Source organism: Sciurus carolinensis, chromosome 6, assembly GCF_902686445.1.
Source record: "Sciurus carolinensis chromosome 6, mSciCar1.2, whole genome shotgun sequence".
Classification (NCBI taxonomy): Eukaryota; Metazoa; Chordata; class Mammalia; order Rodentia; family Sciuridae; genus Sciurus; species Sciurus carolinensis.
In genome coordinates this window covers 149,617,645-149,634,809 of record NC_062218.1, presented here as the reverse complement: position 1 = coordinate 149,634,809, position 17,165 = coordinate 149,617,645, and positions in this window count along the sequence as shown.

Here is a 17,165-nt window from a genome sequence, read left to right as displayed (position 1 = left end):
GCAGGTATCACAATACCAGAACTTCAACTATACTAGAAAGCAATAGTAGCAAAAACGGCATGGTAGTGGTACCAAAATAGACAGGTAGATCAATGGTATAGAATAGAGGACATGGACACAAACCCAAATAAATACAATTTTCTCATACTAGACAAAGGGGCCAAAAATATGCAATGGAGAAAAGATAGCCTCTTCAACAAATGGTGCTGGGAGAATTGGAAATCCATATGCAGCAGAATGAAACTAAACCCCTATCTCTCACCCTACACAAAACTCAAATCAAAATAGATCAAGGACCTTGGAATCAGACCAAAAACCCTTCATCTTATAGAAGAAAAAGTAGGTTCGAATATTCAACATGTCAGCTTAGGATTAGACTTCCTTAACAGGACTCCCATAGCACAAGAAATAAAAGCAAGAATCAATAACTGGGATAGATTCAGACTAAAAAGCTTTCTCTCAGCAAAGGAAACTATCAGTAATGTGAAGAGAGAGCCTACAGAGTGGGAGAGAATCTTTGCCAATCATACTTCAGATAAAGATATTTCCAGAATATATAAAGAACTCAAAAACTCTACACCAAGAATACAAATAATACAATCAACAAATGGGCTAAGGAAATGAATAGACACTTCACAGAAGAAGATCTACATGCAATCAACAGATATATGAAAAAATGTTCAACATCTCTAGTAATAAGAGAAATGCAAATCAAAACTACCCTAAGATTCAATCTCACCCCAATTAGAATGGCAATTATCAAGCATACAAGCAACAATAGGTGTTGATGAGGATGTGGGGAAAAAGGTACACTCATATATTGCTGGTGGGTTTGCAAATTAGTGCAGCCACTCTGGAAAGCAGTGTGGAGATTCCTCAGAAAGCTTGGAATGAACCACCATTTGACCCAGCTATCCCACTCCTTGGTCTATACCCAAAGGACTTAAAATCAGCATACTACAGAGATACAGCCACATCAATGTTCATAGCTGCTCAGTTCACCATAGCCAGATTGTGGAACCAACCTAGATGTCCTTCAATTGATGAATGGATAAAGAAACTGTGGTATATATATATACAATGGAATATTACTCAGCCATAAAGAATGATAAAATTATGATATTTGCAGGCAAATGGATGAAATTGGAGAATATCATGCTAAGTGAGATAAGCCAATCTCCAAAAACCAGAGGACAAATGATCTTGCTGATAAGTGGATGATGACACCTAATGGGGGGTAGGAGGGGGGCAATAATGGAGGAAAGAGGGACTGTATAGAGGGAAAAGAGGGGTGGGAGAGGTGGGGGGAAGGAAAAAATAACAGAATGAATCAAATACCATTACCCTATGTAAATATAAGATTACACAAACGGTATGCCTTTACTTCATGTACAAACAGAAACATCATGTATCCCATTTGTTTACAATAAAAATAAATTTAAAAAATGAAAGAATTGTAAGAATTCATAAAACCAATATTAATTACCCTGATAGCAAAACAAAACAAGGATACAGACACTCAAAAGAAGGAAATTACAGGCCAGTCTCTCTGATGAATATAGATTTAAAAATCCTTAAAAAAATACTAGCAAATGGAATCCAGCATAATATTTTTTTAAATTTTTTTATAGTTTTTTTTTATTGTAAACAAATGGGATACATGATGTTTCTCTGTTTGTACATGGCGTAAAGGCATGCCATTTGTGAAATCATAAATTTACATAGGGTAATGTTGTTTGATTCATTCTGTTATTTTTTTCCCTTCCCCCCACCCCTCCCACACCTCTTTTCCCTCTATACAGTCCTTCCTTCCTCCATTCTTGTCCCCCTCCCCAACCCTAACTCTAACCCTAACACTAACCCCTCCCACCCCCCATTATGTGTCATCATCCACTTATTAGCGATGTCATTCGTCCATTGGTTTTTTTAAGATTGGCTTATCTCACTTAGCATGATATTCTCCAGTTTCATCCATTTGCCTGCAAATGCCATAATTTTATCATCCTTTATGGCTGAATAATATTCCATTGTATATACATACCACATTTTCTTTATCCATTTATCAATTGAAGGACATCTAGGTTGGTTCCACAATCTGGCTATTGTGAACTGAGCAGCTATGAACATTGATGTGGCTGTATCTCTGTAATATGCTGATTTTAAGTCCTTTGGGTATAGGCCAAGGAGTGGGATAGCTAGGTCAAATGGTGGTTCCATTCCAAGTTTTCTAAGGAGTCTCCACACTGCTTTCCAGAGTAGCTGCACTAATTTGCAGCCCCACCAGCAATGTATGAGTGTACCTTTTTCCCCACATCCTCGCCAACACCTGTTGTTGCTTGTATTCTTGATAATCGCCATTCTAATTGGGGTGAGATGGAATCTTAGGGTGGTTTTGATTTGCATTTCTCTTATTACTAGAGATGTTGAACATTTTTCCATATGTTTGTTGATTGCTTGTAGATCTTCTTCTGTGAAGTGTCTATTCATTTCCTTAGCCCTTTTGTCGATTGGATTATTTGCATTCTTGGTGTAGAGTTTTTCGAGTTCTTTATAGATTCTGGAGATTAGCGCTCTATCTGAAGTATGATTGGCAAAGATATTCTCCCACTCTGTAGGCTCTTTCTTCGCATTGCTGATAGTTTCCTTTGCTGAGAGAAAGCTTTTTAGTTTGAATCTATCCCAGTTATTGATTCTTGCTTTTATTTCTTGTGCTATGGGAGTCCTGTTGAGGAAGTCTGGTCCTAAGCCAACATGTTGAAGCTCTGGACCTACTTTTTCTTCTATAAGATGCACGGTCTCTGGTCTGATTCCGAGATCCTTAATCCATTTTGAGTTTAGTTTTGTGCATGGTGAGAGATATGGGTTTAGTTTCATTCTGTTGCATATGGATTTCCAATTCTCCCAGCACCATTTGTTGAAGAGGCTATCTTTTCTCCATTGCATATTTTTGGCCCCTTTGTCTAGTATGAGAAAATTGTATTTATTTGGGTTTGTGTCTGTGTCCTCTATTCTGTACCATTGATCCACCTTTGTATTTTGGTACCAATACCATGCCGTTTTTGTTACTATTGCTTTGTAGTAGAGTTGAAGATCTGGTATTGCGATACCCCCTGCTTCACTCTTTCTGACAAGGATTGCTTTAGCTATTCTGGGTTTTTTATTCTTCCAGATGAATTTCATAATTTCTTGCTCTATTTCTGTAAGGTACATCATTGGAATTTTAATTGGAATTGCATTGAATCTGTATAGCACTTTTGGTAGTATGGCCATTTTGACAATATTAATTCTTCCTATCCAAGAACATGGGAGATCTTTCCATCTTCTAAGGTATTCTTTAATATCTTTCTTTAGTGTTCTGTAGTTCTCATTGTAGAGGTCTTTCACCTCTTTTGTGAGCAGCATAATATTAAAAAGACAATTTCTGATGATCAAGTGGTTTCTACTCCAGAATTTAAGGATGGTTTAATATATGGAAATCAGTAAAAGTAAGATACTACAACAATAGAATAAATGTCAAAACCACATGATCATCTCAGCAGATACAGAAAAGGAATTTGATCTAATTCCATATTGCTTCATGATACAAGTACTGAACAAATTAGGTACATGAGAAACATACCTCAACATAATAATTTGCACTCATAATAAGCTAATAGGTGACATACTGGATGGGGAAACACTGAAATCTTTCTAAGAGATGAACCAAGGCAAGGATGCTCATTTTTGCCACTTTTATTCTATGTAGCTTTAGAAGTTTTATCCAGAGCAATCAGAGAAAAAGAAAAAAATAAAGGGCATTCAAACTGGAAAAGAAGATGTTCAATTACCACTATTTGTAAATGACATAATCCTATATATAAAAGAACACCAAATTCTCCCCTAAAGCACAGTATAATTAATAAGTGAAATCAAGTTGCATTATACAATAACAACATACAAAAATTCATACATTACTATATGCCAGTAATGAATCATAACTAGAAACCAAGAAACAATCCCATTTATGATAAGTACAAAATCATCTGGAAATAAATTTAACCAAGTAGGTGAAATATCTCTACAATGAAAACTATAAAGCATTGATAAAATAAATTGTATGCATCACTATTGCTCAAATGTCATACCACCCTGAAGGATTTACAGATTCAATGCAATTCCTATCAAAACATGAATGACACTTTTCAAATGACTAGAAAAAAATCCAAAAATTTAAATGAAATTACCATAATACCCCAAACAGTTAAAGCAATCTTGAGCAAAAAGGATAAAGTTGGAGGTATTACCCTACCTGACTTCAAAATATGCTGTAAAGCTGTACTAGGGGAAATGCTTTAGACATTGGAGTGGGTCAGGATTTGTGGACAAGACCCCAAAAGTACAGGAAACAAAAGCAAAAAGAGACAAATGAAAATATATTAAACTAAAAGGTTTCTGCAGAGTAGAGGGAAAAGTCAAGGTTATGCAGAGACAACCTACAGAGTCAAGAAAATATTTGCAAACTACCCATCTAACAAAGATTGATATCCAGAATTTATAATGAACTCCAAAGACTCAATAACAAAAAAAGTACAACAAAACCAAATACTCTAAAAACTAAACAAAATCCCTCAATGGAAATTCCTCAAATAAAGTCAAATAAATTGCTAAAAGTTGTATGAAAAAATGTTCAACATGACTAGTTATCGAGAACGTGTGAATGAAAATCACAATGAGATAATGATAATGCCTCACCGTTAGCGTTAGGGTTAGGGTTAGGTTTAGGGTTAGGGTTAGGGAGGGGGTCAAGAATGGAGGAAGGAAGGACCATATAGAGGGAAAAGAGGGGTGGGTGGGTGGGGGGAAGGGGAGAAAATGGCAGAATGAATCAAACAACATTGCCCTGTGTAAATTTATGATTACACAAATGGTATGCCTTTACTCCATGTGCAGAGAATCAAAATGTATCCCATTTGTTTACAATTAAAAAAAATGGTAATTATAAAAATCACTGAAGATAGCAAATATAGGCAGGGATGTGAAGAAAAGAGACACTTGCGCACTATTGGTGGGATATAAATTAGCACAACCATTATGGGGAACAGTGGAGATTCCTCAAAAAAATTAAAAATAGAATGAACATATGACTAGTATCCCACTCCTAGGTATAGGACCAGAGGTGATGATATCACTGTGCTCAGCAGGCATCTGCGCTGTCATGTCATCGCAGAGCTGGCTATTCACAAAAGCCAAGAAACGGGAACAACTGAAGTGTCCTTAACAAGGAAAGGATGAAGAAAATGTGGTACACTGTGAAATTACTCAGCCATGAGAAGAATAAAATCCTGTCATTTGCAGCAATGAGAATGGACGTGGAGAACACTGCGTTAAGTGAAGCAAACCAGGCTCAGAAAGACCTATCCTACCTAGTCTCACACATCTGTGGAAGCTAAGAGTCTTAATTTCAAAGGAGCTTAGAATTAAATGGGGTCTCCAGAGGCTGGGGAATGTAGGGTCAGGGAAAGAGGGGGAAAAGTTTATCAGTGGGTACTACATTATAGTTAGATAGAAGTAAGAAGTTCTGGGCTGCTTTGCAACAGGAGGATAATAACACTGTATTATATATTTCAAACACTGGAAGATAGAAGTTTGAATGTTTTTACTGTAAAGAAAAGATAAATGTTAGAGGATATGAGTGTATGTAATCTTATTTGAACATTACACAAGGTATGTATGTATCAAAGCATCACATAGTACCCCCATTAATATGTATACCTTTTTATGTTTTTATGTAGTCATAAAAGTAAGTTTTAAAAAAAGAAGTAGAAGAAGAACCTGAAGAAAGCACTATTATTTTCTCTAAACAGCATATTCACAATGCCTAATGTAAGTAGGTGATAGAAAATTCCAGCAAAATTATTCAGACCTTCTTAATTCTTGGAATCATAGAAAGGGTGTGCTACTTTAGTCTATTTTTGAAACTCTCCTCCTTTCGGTTGCATTTAATTTGAACATGCGTAAACTTTATGTCCTTTGTCATTCGAATGCTTTCAGATATTTTGCTTTTCTTAAATCCAGCTAGGGTAGGGATAGAGGACTCATTCATTCTAATAATACATTTTGAGTTGTGAATAAGGGCTTAATATTGAATAGCTAAATAAAAAGGAGATTAATATAACCTTTCTCAGGATAAAGGAAATGTGCAATGAAATGTTATTATTAGTACAATAGCCACTGCTGCCATTTGCAAGGCACTGTGATAAACTCACAGCAACCCAGTGGGTCCAGGCATTTTAAACTCCATTTTATATATGAGGAAAATCTTGCAGAAAGAGATTAAGCCTTTCACAGGTCACGCAGAGTGGCAGCGCCTGGCTACTTCATAACCCAATCTATTGCGTCGTTTTTCTGGAAACACACTGAAAAATGATTTCCCACCTTTCCTTCACCAGCTGGTTATGAGCCTGTTGCCAAGTTCTGGCCAATGCACTTGGAGAGGAGCAGGGAGTTCCACTTTCAGGTTTGATTCGTAATATATTCTACACACAACTCTGTATGAGTCTTCCTCCTTTTACCTAAACTTTGGAAACCATCTGCTATAGTTTTGATTTTAAATATACCCCAATGGCCCATGCTTCAAAGACCCGGAGTGGTGCTCTCAGGAGGTGGTGCAAACTTGAAGAGGTGGGGCCTACGAGAGAGATTTTTTTAACATTTTTTTTTTTAGTTGTTGATAAACCTTTATTTTATTTATTTATATGTGGTGCTGAGAATTGAACCCAGTGCCTCACACATTCTAAGCAAGTGCTTTTCCACAGAGCCACAACCCCAGATCTTGAGGTCATTTCCTTAAGGGCATTCGGTGACCCACAGTCCCGTCTCCCAAACTCTCTTTTGTGCTTCTCAGCTATGAAGTTTGCTGTGTAGCTCTGCCGTGTGTCCCCCGCCATTGTGTGCTACCAGAGGCCCAAGGCAACAGACTCCACCTGATCGGGGACTGAAGCCTCCAAAAGTGTGAGCCCAAATAAACCTCTTCTCATTATAAACTGATTACCTCAGGTATGTGTAAGAGTGAGAGAAAGCGGACTCATGTACCATCTTTACGCATGATCAAGTGAGAAAGTAGATGCAGCCCTGGTTTTTGAAACACTACTTGTGGAACAGTCATGGACAAATCAGGAGTATTGTTTTGGTCTTCTCACAAAATAATAGAAACCTTTTATATGAAACCACTGAGATTTGGGAGTTGAGTTATGACAACACCTGGTGTTACCTTAACCAATACATAGAAATAGAAACTGGAGGAGATAGAATTTGAACTAAGGCATGCATGCCTTGCCCCAAAGCAAATACTCTTAACCCATCTTAGCAGTCGGGTAATACAACAAACACTTTCAAAATGTCTGCAAGATGGTCATACTGGACATACCCCTGAAGCATTTGCCAAGTAAGTTCCTAAATCTCAAGCACAGTGCTGGTTTCATCTAGGAGGTATGCTATTTTCCTCTCAAGGATCTTCCAGTCTTGGAAAATAGGACACGCCTAAGGAATTGCAATTCAATGATAACAATGACTGCTTGCTTATTTATGATAACTCATTTGCCGATTTAGTAGTTTCATTGATTAACAATTTTAACAATTGTTAACAATTGTTCCCAAGAGACCAAAAGACATAAATTATATGGGCTTCACTGACAAAACACAAGTAGTTATTTGTCATCTAACACTATGGAATTTAGGTACTTAACTGTGCATTGGAATGACAATATAAAAGTGAAATGAATTTGTTTCTGGGTATATTCATAATGGATTCATATAAATCATAAAGAATTGATTCATAATTGACAAAAGTTCATCATCCAGATGAAATTTTGCAGACCTATATTTTCAAACACTTTGGTCATAAGGATGTTTTTTCTGGAAGTTTATTCTACTAGCATCAGGAAAATTAATTGTGGTGGGTGTATCATGGTGTTTTCTGATACTGCATTTGGCTACTCCAGCCACTCTGTGCCCCTCCACTCTGAAGGAAATAACCTGACAAGGGGGTTCAGGAGCAAATGCTGTGTTTACCAGGCTGCTGAAAGAGGTATTCTGTTAGGATTTCATCTATTTATTATCTCACAAATGATGCAAAATGTGCTCTGTAAAGTAAATGATACTCTGAAGAAATGTGATTTTGTTTTGAGCTGCAGTATGGAAATTCTTTTTTTTAAATTAAGATACAATATTGGTACATCCTAATGGGATGCATTATGGTAATTTGATACATATATACAATGTGTAATAAAAAAATCAGGTTAATAAACATTTCCATCTCTTCAAACATTAAGCATTTTTACGTCCTGGGATTTTGTACTCTTATCGTCATTCTGAGTGTAGATTGTTTTAACCAACAGTTGCCCTACCTGAAGAACCAGAAATAATCCCTCATCTCTGTGTTTTGGAGTTTCTTATTGACCTTCTGACTGTTACCCTTCCTCCCTGATCTTCCCAGTCTCTAGAACCACTATTCCATTCTGTTCTTCTTTGAGACTGATTTGTTCCCACAGATAAGTGAGAACATGTTTTATTTGTCTTTCTGTGACTGATTTATTTCATTTAATACAATGATCAACATTTCCATCCATGTTGCTGCAAATGATGGGATTTCATTCTTTCATATAGAAGAATAGTATTCCATTATGTACATATACCACATTTCCATTATCCATTTATCCATTCATGGGCATCTGGATTGATTACATATTTTAACTTTTGTGAATAGTGCTGCAATAAACATGGGAATGCAAATATCTTTTTTTTTCATAATAATTTAAATTCCTTCGAGTATATACCCAGTGTTGGAATTGCCAGATCATATGACTGTTCTCATTTTGACTTCTGAAGAACCCCCATAATGTTTTCCATAATGATTATATTAATTTACATTCCCACCAACAGTGCATAAGAGTTCTCCTTTCTCCACATCCTTGCCTGCATCTATTTGTTTGCTTTTTGATGGTTGCCATCCTAATTGGGATGAGTTAATATTTTATTGTGGTTTCAATTTGCATTTTCCTAACGATTAGTGAAATTGAGCATGTATTTGTTGACCATTTGTCTGTCTTCTTTTGAGAATTATCTTTTTAGTTCTTTAGACTATTTTAATTGGATTGATTTTTTTTTCGGTTGTTTAGGTTTTTAAAATTTCTTTCATATTGTGGATATTAATCCCTTGTTGGCTGAAGAGTTTGCAGATAGTCTCTTCCATTCTGTAGGGTGTCTGTTAATCCTATTATTTCTTTTGCAGTGCAAAAACTTCTTGGTTCAATATGTCTATTTTTACTATTGTTTCCTGTACCTCTGGGGTTCTACCTAAAAAATCATTGCCTACCCCAATGTGTTGCAAATTTCCCCTGCTTACTTACAGTAATTTCGTAGTTCCAGGATTGGTATTTAGGTCTCTGATTTGAGTTTATTTTTGTGTGTGGTGATAGGAAGGGATCTAATTTCATTCTGCCAATTTTGCCAGCACCATTTATTGAAGAAAGTATCTTTTCTCCATTGCATATTCTTGGCAACTTTGTCAAAAATCAGTTGGTTGTCTGAACATGGATTAATTTCTGGGTTCTCTATGCTGTGCCACTGGTATGTGGCTCTGTTTTAAGCCAGTAACACACTGTTTTGGTTACTAACTTTGTGCTGTGTTTTGAAGTCAAGTATTGGGATACCTCTAGCTATACCCCTACATCAGAAATTATTTGGTTATCCTAACAGGACTAAACAGTTGAAATAAACAGTCCCTGATTTTTATTTAAATATCTTGGGAAGTAAGATTCTTTTTAATCTAAGAAAATCTCCCCATCTGCTTTCTGGTACCTGACGTTATTTCATAAGCTATGGTGTCAAAATCTCAAAGGGTATAAACATCCCCCTTGCTTAGGAAATACAAGTATCAAATTTAAACAACTTGAAAATCACTTTATTTCAGAGGTTTTTTTTTTTTCCAATTGCAATCAGTAAGAAGAAAGGCAATAACTCAGTGTCATAAAGAGTACAAAAGATTCAGGAAGAAGAGGTTGAGAGCTTCCCGAAACTAATTTTCTCCCACTTCTCAACTCTGCCCTGGATCAGTTTGGTAATCAAATTTTATCTCCATGAATGTATGCATAAAGCAGAAATAACATTCTATAGCTTCTTTTGGTCATGGCTATATTACATGAATATATTTCCATGTCCCTAATATACCTTTTAAAATCTGGAAGCCTAGCAATAAAAGCTTTTTAAAAGCTTCAAATTGGTGATAATAATTCATTTACAAACTTAGTTGGTGGTAAGTGTCACATTTAAAACTCATTTCCATGGTATATGTGTAGGCTTCATTTTTAATATGCAAAGTACCTTGTTGGAATTTAATTTCCCTATGCTTATTAATCATATGCAGTATTAGGAATGGAACCTCAAAATAACATGGCCTCCCAGAGAGTGGCTTTTTTGTAGCTTCCCTGAGTACATTAAGCATTTCAGTACAGCATGAGAAGTCATTCCTGCATGCTTACTTATTAAATAAAATACTTTAAAACACACTTTATTGCCTAACATATTTTACAAAATTTGCGTTCTTATCAACCTAATTAATTTTTCACTGGTAGAAAAAGTGACTAAAGAATAAAAATGATGAAAAAGTATTAAGGGATGTTTATCTTGGGTTACACCTGTCTTATTTGGGGAGAACTGTAGCAGAGGTGGGGCCAGAGACTGGAGATAAATACTTTCCTCCTCAGGGAAATCCTTTGCCACCTTTCTTTTCTAAACCAAGAAGACAAGCTAATCTGGTTGATCAGATTCTGGACCATTTGCTGGTCACAGTTCCCCAGGAAATAGGGTCACCGTATCAAAGGAGCAACACCAGAGCAGTTTCCTTCTTCTCCCTCTCTGGTCTCCTATTTTGCTACCAGGAGGGAGGCAGGGGACGTGGCATGAGGAGACAGGAGTGGCCCACCTGGGCCTTTTCTCTCTGTCAACTGCTGCTGCTCTGCTCATTAGAAAGTTCCACTTTTAGTGTTTCAGCATAATCTCAAAGGGAGGCATGGATTTCAGTTTTGCCATTTATAGTTCAGTTAGGAACATCAACAAGAGAAAGGGAGGCTATAATTGGGGGTAGAGATGTGGCATTCCTGGGTCCCTTGATAAGAATACTATTTAATAGCGACTCCCACAGACTCTACACAACCCTCATGTCGACATATTTACTTCTTACAGCTGATAAACATGAGTGAAAGGTGTAATGATTAACACTGAGGAGATCTTTGTCAAAGCAATAGAGACAGGGCCTGCCATATTTTTAGGAGGTTGTAAGTTCAAGGAATAAACAATGAATCCTGCGTATAGTTTGTTGCCTTAGGTTTCTACCAGATGAATTTTTAGAAAGCATTCCTACTTGGAAATTAATTGCTGATCTAGATAACCTTAGTAATATTTGTCTATTTTGTTAAGTTATTTTTTCATGTCCAGATAGTACCACCAAAGCTCTATGTCAGCTCTTTGCCGGGGAAGACATAGTTCAGGTTATTAGAGGAGATTTTCTTCCTTTTTGGACAGGTGTGGACCTACTTTCTTCTGTCATTATTGCATGAATGTGATTTGGTGTTTTGTTCAAGCTACAGTGAAGGATAAAGTACCGGTATGGCTGATTATTTGTGCTGATATTTCAGGATGGGAATTACTTTGAAAATTGTACCTTTTCCTTCCAAATCATCACCACTTATAATTAAAAGGACCCAAAATTAATCAGTTGATACAATTTTCCTTATTTTTATCCTGAATCACAAAAAAAAAAAAATTACATATGCAAGGGGCATATGGGGAAATTAAAGGAAAAGGTTGTGTTCCATATTTGTTGAAGATGACAGAAAAGAGACAAAGGAAATGTAAAGAACAATGAATGCAGAGATTCAGAGTAAGAGACCAGGAGAAACAAGATCCTCACATAGAACCACAGAGGTGGTGCGGAAGATCCCCACACCTGGGATTCAAGCCACATTTTAAAAGTCAAGGACTGTGGTTTGTCACTGAAGTGTCCACGTGTTGGAGGCTTAGTCTGCTGTGGGACATTTCAACATGGGGCCTGATAGGAGGTCCTTAGGTCCTTGTGGGTGCTGCCCTGTGAAGGGAATTTGGTTCTCCTGGAGTGAGGGAGGTTTATAAGGGCCTAGAATTGACCCCTGAGGATCTTTCTGTATTGAGATGTAAGCTCTTGCTTCCACACACCCTTGTACCCTAGTGTGATGCTACGGAGAGAGCCCTCAGCAGAACTAATCTGAGGTAGGGCACTTGCACCTCCAAAACTCTGGGTTAAATTATCCTCTTTTCTTCACAAGTAGTCTGTCTCAGGAATTCATTATAACGATGATTAACATACAACTGATTAACACACCAGGGAGCAAGATAACCTAATTGGACTGAAAGGCCTTGGTCCTCACCATGCCAACCAGATGCACCATGCAAAGAGTATTCAAAGTGTTTAGCTAGAGATGGCACCTAGAGTCTCAAGTTGGAACTTAAAGACTATATTCAGGGAGAATGTGACTCCTGTAGGGGATAATGCCAAGCAGCTAAGAAAGGGGTCTGAGGCCTGGCCCATCACATCGTTAAGCTTCAGCAAGCAAGTCACCTGCCATCTTTGTGCTTCCATGTCCTTTAAACAGAACCACAGCCTTGCTGACTGCATAGAGTGCGTAAGGGCCAAGTGACGTCATACATAGTGGTCACTTACTGGCTCAGAGTGAGAGCTCATTGACTCAGTCTCTCTCCTGAGCACTGAGATATCCAGGACATGGAGAAGTTTTCTAACTCAATCATCTTCCATTGTAGAGATGAGAAAACTCTCACCCAGAAGTAACAGGAAAAGTATAAGCAAGGTAGTGATTAAATGAGATGTTTTTAACCCTCTTCCACAAGCAGGTCACATAAGCCACATGAGAGAAATAAGGACAGTGGCATTAAGACATTTAGAAGCTCAAACAAAATCTGTCCCTGAAACTTGTGACAATCACTTTCACAAAAGCCAAAGGACATGAGTGTCTGTCTGTAGGAGCCAGGAGGCTATGGGGATAAGGACCTGTTTCAAAGGTGAAGCAGAAGGTTACTTCAAGATGCTTGGTAAATCCCCAGGCCATTCTCAAAGTGGAAAGTGGAGGAGGCTTCCTATTTGATGCTCCAATTCTAGGCTTAAAAAAATAAAAAAAAATTCCCTAGCTTCGTTATTGCTCAAGGTGAGCAGAAATAGGGCACATCATGTGCGGTTCACAAGCAGCTGTATTTACTCTGGTGTGTGCTTTTCCCAACTCCATGGAGTTATCCCGTGTGGTCTCTGCCAGCAGCCCCACGGATGCTCAATGAAGCTCCCCCTGATCGTGAAAGCTTTTTCAGGGTGGCAAAGAATAATTACCATTGCAAGGCATAAGGTTGTCTCTTTTAATAAAAGCAAGGGGAACAAATGATCTCTCTTTTATATCCTGAGCATCTTCTAGAATGGAGACTCTGGGGACTGCAAAATATATCTCTGTACTTTCATCCAATACCTTTAAGATAGAAATATTATGAGACATAATTAAATTTGTCTGAATCTATTAGGCCAACTGTTGACCTCAGAACCTATTTTAGGATATGAAACTTGGAAATACACACCTGAAATTTAGAATGTTTAGGACTTTGTTGAGCTGCCTCTGAGTCCCTTGAAATTAAGTTTGAAAATCATGTTTTAAGGGAAATACTCCAATACTTTTTCTCAAATGTTAATAAAAGTCCCCATCTTGAAAATATTAATAACTGCTGACCTTAACTCCCTCACAAAATGCTCAATCTGAGTTTCTACTCCGGCCCTACGGTTGCAATACAGCTCATCACTAGTTTGCAAGGGGCCTCAACCCCAGTTCAAAGTGACTTAGGAGTTGAAGTGAGTACATAGTTTCTTGATATTAAAAACATCCAGGGCTGTCTTCCTTTAAATATAGCTAGATATACTCTTTTATATAGGATCACCAAGATTCATTTCTTTTGTTCTCTTTCTCAATGTGTTGAATATAGTCTTTCTCAGTTTTAGGAAAGATCTTGCCACATGTTAGCCAGAAATCCATTGTAGTCCCAATATTACAACTTCTTAACTCAACACCCCCATTGGAAATTGTGCATCTCCTACCCAGGAAGTCCAATAACTGACTCTGATGGAACTAATTTGAGTTACCTCCCTTATCCCCAAGCTAATCACCGTAGTTCATTAGATGTTCACTAGTGACAATTTTGCACATTTGGCAATACCTGGAGATAATACTGATTGTCACAACGTAGGTGCGTTACTGGCATTAAGTGGGTTAGAGAATAGGGATGCTGCTCAGTGTACAAGACATGGGTCAGTCCCTATGACAAAGAATTATCAAGCTCCAAACTCAAGTTTCAAGATTGGGAAAATCTGCTCTAGCCAATGTAACAGAAGACTGGTCGGACCTATTAATGATGCCTAGATCTGGAATGGGAGAAGAATACCCAAGCATCAAAAGCATAGAAGGGAATTTCTAAAGGAAAACAAAAATGTGTGACTGGAGGAAGAATTTGTTCCAGACTAGCAAAATCAAAAGAGACGTCTTCTAAAGTCATCTTGTACAGAGATGAGCTCCTTGTCATGAAGGCTTAGGAGTCAGGAACCCCAGTAAATATACTCTGAAGGTATTATTAAATCCTTACAAAACAATGAATTTGTTATTACTATATACATTTTATAGATTTAGCATTTAAGATGCACCTACCTTAGAGACCGTGAAGTATTTAGACTTGATTTCTGACTTCATCGTCTCTCTCCATATTATTATATGTCTCATAAGATTCATTTTGGAGGGAGAAAAGCTACAATTATGAAAACACTAAAAAGATATAAGAATCTTGTCGAGTGATTACTCAGATTGGTCTATATTCCAAATATAGACCAATGCTTGCCTTACAGAAAGACATTGCATGGGTTGTGCATTTTCTGAGCATGCATGCACATGCTGGTGTGTACTTGTACATTTTAGGTCACTGAATAATTCCTTTTTCATTCTACCTGCATGAGTTGAGTTTATTCGGGGAAATAAAATAGTCTTTTAGGACATACTTTTCTAACTTCTTACCTATTTTTTTATCACCAAGTGTCAATTTTCATTCCTTGCCACAGGGTATTTGTGATTGACTCTCCTTCCCAACTTCAGTGAATTGGTAAGATTGTCAGTGACCACCATCTCCAAAAAGTAGCATACATCCCTGGATTTGTATGCATGTGTATGCATGTATATTTTAGGGGCTGGGCATAAAGAGTTAATGGCTTCATTAGCAAAGAATTAAAACAGACTCTGTATCTGTCTCAGCTATTGTGGTTTGTTTATAAATCACATCAGATTTTAGACTTTGGTAATTTTTACAACTGTTTATTATGTAAATTTTCAAACATAACTCAAACAGAAAATGAAAACCACCGTATCTACCAATTACCTAACATCAATAGCAATCAATTTATTGCTTTCCTATTTCATCCAATTCCTTGAGTTTTTTTTTTTTAAAGTAGTTTATTGCAAATATCAGGTATAGTATCATTTATTCAAAGATATTTTAATTGATATCTCAAAAATGACATTCTTCTGTAACCACAATGCCATTGTCATACAAAGCAAAGATGACATAAATTCCTTAATGTGGTCAAGGGCCAAATCCAGACTCAAATTTCCCCTAATTCTCTATAAAGTCCTTTTTACACTTAGTTTCTTCAAATCAGTATATAAGTAGAGTCCACAAATGGTAGGACGTGATCAGGACTGTTGGGTCTCTTAGGAGAGAACAGTTCTCCTCTCCACTCCAGTTCCTTAGGTCACTCATTTGGTGAAAAATCCAGATAATGTGTACTGCTCTGTCTGCTGAATTTGCCAGGTCGTTTTCTCATGGTGCACTTGAACTTATTTGTGATGACCCTGTATTCTATAGATGGTCATGTAGAGCTGAAACTGATCAGATTCAGGAAAAATTGAATTTTCAGGAATTGATCATGGTGTGTGTATCCTAGTCCACAAGAGGATACATGCCTCCCCTTCAGTGATACTGGTCTATAATGAGAGGTGGAGACAACCTGATTTTTTAATCGTAAAGCATCTCATTAATATTTTGCTTAATGACTAACCATTATTTCAAGACCTTTTACCTCAATAAACTATTTTCCCTTGGATCATACAATGGTAGTTTTCCAAATTCTGTTATAATTTTTGCATTTATGAACTGTAATTCCTTCTAAAATAAATTTTTCTCTTTCATCAGGGATATTTAATTTCCCTGAGATTAAATTCAATAAGGAAAAACTAAGATCAATACCAAAGATCAAAGTCAAGATCATTCCTCTTTAATGACCAATGTTCTAAATAATGGTTGGTTTCCTAGCAGCCTGTGGTAGTTTTCAATGATATGTATTTTGTTGCTATATCTCATTTTTGGGAAGAGATAATATGTCCTTTAGTGAATTTGTGGGGGTTTTGTATTTATATTTTTTATATTCTAATTAAATGCAGCCACTATTCTTTTTTGTAATTCTTTAATATTGAATATGTCAAATATATTAAATTATTGAGAGAGGATAATAAGTGGTAAATTCATGTATCCATCCCCTAGTTTCAGGTATTAACAATTCATAGAAAATATTTTTTCCTATAGATACAGATCCTGTGTTCCCTGAACCCATATGATAAAAAAGTAAATTCCAGTTATATATTATTATGTGTATCTTATAAAGAAGCTCATTAAAAAACATGTATACATTCCATTATTAAAACCAGAATTAATTTCTCAAAATTATAAGATAACAAGTTAGTATGCATCCAAAATCTCTTACAAATCTATGTATGGAGATATATATATATATACATATATATATATATATATATATATATATATATTTCTATATGTACATATATTTATATATCAGTTTCAATTGGGATCTAAATAGGTCCAATGCACTGTAATTGGTTAATATGCATCCTAATTATCTTGTAATCTTTAGGTTTATCCTTCATCTGTTTCGTAATTCCTTTTCCTTTTTCTTCTGCTTTCTTTTGTCTTTCTTAAAATTGCTTTAATATTATTGCAGAGACAAGTTTTTTTTTTTTTTTTTTTTAATTAGGACCAGTGGTTAGAAT